General features: G+C 35.9%; 1 protein-coding gene across 6 annotated transcripts in view; it reads left to right on the top strand.

Annotated features, from left to right (window-relative positions):
• Window positions 1-3,305: 3,305 nt before the first annotated feature.
• svild (supervillin d) overlaps window positions 3,306-5,901 on the top strand; it is a 226,291-nt gene continuing 223,695 nt past the window's right edge. For 5 of the 6 annotated variants that reach the window (XR_014032158.1, XR_014032159.1, XM_081393653.1 and 2 more), the window contains exon 1: window positions 3,306-3,775. The gene's annotated coding sequence lies outside the window, so the exon portion shown is untranslated. The remainder of the gene's footprint in view (window positions 3,776-5,901) is intronic. The other variant, XM_081393655.1, reaches the window with a different exon arrangement.

Raw genomic sequence — 5,901 nt, forward strand, 5'->3', positions numbered from 1 at the left:
TCGCGTTGCTATATCTTTTCAGACTGATCGGACTTACGGTTTTCCTAAAAATGACGATCAAAACTCGGAAAAACTCATTCAAAAACTCCCATTGACTTACATTGGGGAGTTCTAAAAAATTCAAATTTAGATTCAAACTGACCAACCGACGAAAATTCAAATCAAAATACCTTGAAGACTAAACCAAACTGCCGTTCTATATACTATATGAGCCATTGAGACTCATTTAAACTAATACACTCTAAACTCATACACTTATAAACTAATTAACTTATAAACTCATGAATTCATAGACTTATGAACTCTAAAACTCATAAATTAATAAACTCTGAACTCTTAAACTCATTTAAATTTATAAACTCAAAACTCATTTAAACTTATAAACTAAACTCAAAAACTTGTACACTTATAAACTCATCCATTTATACACTTATAAACTCTAAACTCATAAACTCTGAGTGTGTGTGTGTGTGTACACACACACACACACACACACACTCTAAACTCATTTAAACTTATAAACTCAAAACTCAAAAACTCGTAAACTACTTTAAACTTCAAACCACTTTTAACTTATTAATTTTAAAGCTTCCAGCTCCCAAGCAACTCCATAGCAACCAAACTTGAGTACCCTAGCAACCGTTTTGCAAGACCTATATCTCTGCATCAGAACATCGTATAGAGATGAGGTTTGGCTCTTTTGACTCATGCTAGCAAACAGCACTTCCAACATGCTACACATGCTAGCAGTGAATAGCTACATGCTAATAGCGATTAGTTAAGTGCTAAATCATGCCAAGATCATGCTAAGAACTCTATAAAAACTCCATAGTAACCATCTGTGACAACTACCAACCACCTAGTAACACCATAGCAACAGCCCAGAACACCCTAGCAACCACCTAGCAACCACCCAGAATACCTTAGCAACCGCCTTGCAACACCATAGCAACCACCCAGAACACCCTAGAAACCACCTAGCAACCACCCAGAATACCCTAGTAACCGCCTAGCAACACCATAGCAACCACCAAAACACCCTAGCAACCGCCTAGCAACACCCTAGCAACCACCTAGAATACCCTAGCAACCACCTAGCAACACCCTAGCAACCACCCAGAATACCCTAGCAACTGCCTAGCAACACCATAGCAACCACCCAGAACACCCTAGCAACCGCCTAGCAACATCATAGCAACCACCTAGAACACCCTAGCAACCGCCAAGCAACACCCTAACAACCCCCAGAATACCCTAGCAACCGCCTAGCAACAGCATAACAACACCTAGCAACACCCTAGCAACCAACCAGAATACCCTAGCAACTGCCTAGCAACACCATAGCAATCACCAAAACACCCTAGCAACCGCCTAGCAACATCATCTTCAAACTATGTCTATCTATCAATCTATCTTCAAACTATTTCTATCTTACTTTTCTTTCTTTCTATCTTTCTTTCTTGCTTTCTAACTAATCTGTCTTTTTCTTTTGTTCTTTCTTTCTAACTAATCTTTCTTTCTAATATATCTTTCTAACTAATTAATTTCTTTCTTCCTTACTAATCCATCTTTCTTTCTTTCTTTCTTTCTTTCTTTCTTTCTTTCTTTCTTTCTTTCTTTCTTTCTTTCTTTCTTTCTAACCAACTAATCCACTGTTCCTTCTTTCTTTCTCTTTCTTTTTCTTTCTTTCTTTCTTTCTTTCTTTCTTTCTTTCTTTCTTTCTTTCTTTCTTTCTTTCTTTCTTTCTTTCTAACTAATCCTTCTTTCTTTCTTTCTTTCTTACTAATCTTTCCTTCTTTCCTTCTTTCCTTCTTTCTTTCTTTCTTTCTTACTAATCCTTCCTTCTTTCTTTCTTTCTTTCTTTCTTTCTTACTAATCCTTCCTTCTTTCTTTCTTTCTTTCTTTCTTTCTTTCTTTCTTTCTTTCTTTCTTTCTTTCTAACTAATCCTTCCTTCTTTCCTTCTTTCTAACTAATCCTTCCTTCTTTCCTTCTTTCTAACTAATCCTTCCTTTTTTCCTTCTTTCTAACTAATCCTTCCTTCTTTCTAACTAATCCTTCCTTCTTTCCTTCTTTCTAACTAATCCTTCCTTCTTTCCTTCTTTCTAACTAATCTTTTTTTTTCTAACTCATCTTTCTTTCTAATATTTCTTTCTTTCTAACTAATTTATCAATCAAAATTTAAACTACTTTAAACTTCAAACTACTTAAAACTAACTACTTTTAACTTCTTCAAACTTTTTGTTCCGGCTTTCTCAAGCCAACTTAAAGTTTGTCTCAACAAACTTTTTTTCCTAGTTATTATTATTATTATTATTCTTCTGACCGTAAAAATTTACAACTCAAACTCCTCCTAGAGTTTTAACTCCACATACTCCAAACTCGGCTCAGACACTCAAACTGTTCTGACTCGCGTTGCTATATCTTTTCAGACTGATCGGACTTACGGTTTTCCTAAAAATGACGATCAAAACTCGAAAAAACTCATTCAAAAATCCCATTGACTTACATTGGGGAGTTCTAAAAAATTCAAACCGACGAAAATTCAAATCAAAATACCTTGAAGACTAGCCCAACTCGTAGCCCAACTCACATATTTGTCCTCTGCCATGGTTTAAATTGTTTATTTTGAAGTTTAAATGAATATGGTTTGTTACTTTATTTAAAACCCCTTATTAAAAACACAGGACAAGTTAACAGTTTATTAAAATCTTGAATGTACAGCAGGGTGCACATTTCTTATATTCCTCTTTGCTGTTTAAATCTACCTGAGTCCTAGATTCCTCTGGTCCATAGAGTGAATGGCCACATTCCATGTGTCAGTAAACAAAGGGAGAAGACAACTCACCATATTTTCCATCATATAAATGCACACGTTTCACTTGTTCAAGACATTGCTTTGATTTAATACAGTATATTTGACATTAAATGGGCATACTCTGTGTAAGTAGCTATTTGTAACATCATGAACATGAAGAAAACAATATTATAATAGTCAAATGGGAAACATTTTACAATTCAGTTACATATTTTTTACTTCAAAATTAAAAAAAATAAAGTTTTCCCTACTAGTTTAATTAGCTTAGTTAATGCAGTATGAACTAACAACAAAAAAGTGTTTGTATACATCCATTGACATGACAATTACAACAAATATATTGTTTATTGTACAAAAATAAATAAAAAATAAATTGTTTTTTAATATTTTAGATATGTATCCGATTAAAATCCATGTGAAAACAGGTCATATAACATTACGTGTATGTGTAGTGCAACGATAAGCTCCGCCCCTCGCTTCCGTCCTGTTGCTGCTGGTCGAGAAGCCTTCTTGTGCTGGTCTGGCGCTGCTGGTCTGAAACTTCTGTCGCTGCTGTTATGCAGCTGGATAGCCTATATTTCACCACTACTGGCGTGGACAAGGGGCGGGATTTCAACTTTCAAACACGGCTGGCAAACGCATTCGACTTCTGCAGTCTTCATTCTGTATTTGTGCGAGTGTTTATGGTAGTACACCAGGAGCGGTGTCAAGCTATATTTTAGTGTTTGACCACACGGATATTCGGTGCTTTAACCCCGGCAGAGCGCACTCTGTCGCTGACTCTGACCTTAAGATTGCTGTGCGATTTCAGGTGGTTATGTATTTGTCTGTTATTTCACGCCTAGTTTTTTATCTGTAAAATATTCCGGACCTGTCTATGCTCTTGTCTCATGCCTGGCTTTGTTAATCGGATGGTCCTATTGCACTTGTTTTGATTCAGCGAAATTCTGGAAAAGTAGGTGAGTACCTCGTCCGAAATGTTGCCTATTAACGTTACATTTTTCATTGTTGTGTACTATGTTTGCTGAAAGTTGCATATCCGTTCATGTTCTCGTAACTCTGTTATTCTGAACAGGCTTTAATTGAACGACATTATTTGTTTAAAAACCATGGATAAATGTCAGTGCACAGTAAATGGGCGGAGTGTGTTGCTTAATTCCACTTACAAATCAAAGGTCTCTTTTTCAATTTTGACTTTAGATTTAGAGTCTTTTACTTGAATTTTTTTATTTTTTTATTTTTTATCTTATCTGTTTATCAGTTTCTTTTTTTGTTGAGATCGGATGACATGTCCCCACTCGATTTAAATCATCAATTGATCTTTCATTGTGATTGATTTGTTTTGCCATTTCCGTCTGAATTCTGCAAGCTGGTTAACTCAGTTCAGGAACATAATTGTCTGGTTTAGCAAACATTTCTCTTTGAGTTCTGAGGTCTGAGTCTTAAAAAACAATGATCCCCTCGAGCCCTTGGTCGAACATTATTAAAGTTAGAGCTTATTTAGAGATATCAGCCGAATGGCTTAGTGCAGGCGATAAATGGATCCAGGTTGTATCTTGTAAATTACCCCACTAATAATGCCCGGAATGGTACCAAACTTCTACAGTAGTACAAATAGGTTCTGTACTCATAAAACGAGGCATTGGAAAGTTTGTAAGTACATCAGGAGTTTATTTAAATAACACTTGCCTGATGGCTCATGTTACCGCTTACCCGGACATCGAGGTCACTTCCGTGATTTGACTCGAGGTCATGGTGCAAAGGACCCTAGGTTGAAATTACTCCGAACCATCCCTTTAAACACCTGCAAAAACAAAGGCATTGCAAGCGAGGCGAACTAAACTTGAGGAATGATTTCACTTCAGCAGTGTCAAAGAAAAGTTATGTAAGGGGTGTGAAATTGAGTTATTGTGTTAGACATCGGGGGCCGTACAAAACGTAACAAAAATGCTTAAGCTTTGACTTAATTGTCCAAAAATTCTTATTAAAAGTAGGACTTGTTTAAGATTAGGAGCTATTTATAAAGAAGCTAAAAGCAATTTTTAGTTAAGACAGATTCTTAGGTGCTAACTGAGGTGGCACTTAAAAGGATAGTTCACCCAAAAATGAAATTATCCCATAATTTACTTACTCTCAAACCATCCTAGGTGTATAAGAATTTCTTTTTTCAGCCGAACACAATCAGAGTTACATCAAAAAAAAAAAAAAAAAAAAAAAAAAACTATCCTGGCTCTTCCAAGCTTTATAATGTCAAGCTTTATACAGCTTTGAATGGTACAGATTTTGAAGCCCATGAAAGCACATCCATTATAAAAGTAATTAATACGTATCCAGGGGTTAATAAAGGCCATCTGAAGCAAAGGGGTGTGTTTTTGAAAAATATCCATATACGCCGAGGTCACTCTTCCGTTGGAAATCGACTCGTGTACTGCAGTTACCGGAAGCCAGTGATTATAGTATGGATTACTTTTATGATGGATTGATGCACTCTTTTGGTCTTCAAAATCTAAGGTACATTCACTCCCATTATAAAACTTGGACGAGCCAGGATATTTTTTAATATAACTTTGATTGTGTTTGGCTGAAAGAATAAAGTCACATACACCTAGGATAGCTTTAGGGCGAGTAAAAAAAAACAACAACTTTTGGGTGAACTAACCCTTTTAGTGTTGCAAACTAATGACTACGATGATGTTAACCCAAAAATGGCCACCCTCAACCTCTGAATCATCCAAAAGTGACAGTGGCAGGACACCAGTCATGTAATTTCAATAAAATAATTTAATTAAACATTGAAATATTTATTTTAATTTATTTTAAAATGGATTTGCATTGCGCAAAATTGATATGTCTCCTCATTTATAGTTAAAGCAATGGCATAAACGCGTTCCATCAAAGCTCCAACAACTCCAGGGAAGCTTGCAATCCTTATAAAAGCGGCTTGCTTTTTGCGCATGGTTTAAAGATCAGCTGGAAAGTCAATGAACTGCCATACAGTAGTGTCCAAAAGTGATGTCTGGGTTAGGAAAATTGACATCTTCACCCTTTATTCAAATATGATTTAAAATGCGTTAAAGGGGTGGTT

The sequence above is a fragment of the Scardinius erythrophthalmus genome (genome assembly GCF_964197995.2).
Source record: "Scardinius erythrophthalmus genome assembly, chromosome: 18".
NCBI lineage: Eukaryota > Metazoa > Chordata > Actinopteri > Cypriniformes > Leuciscidae > Scardinius > Scardinius erythrophthalmus.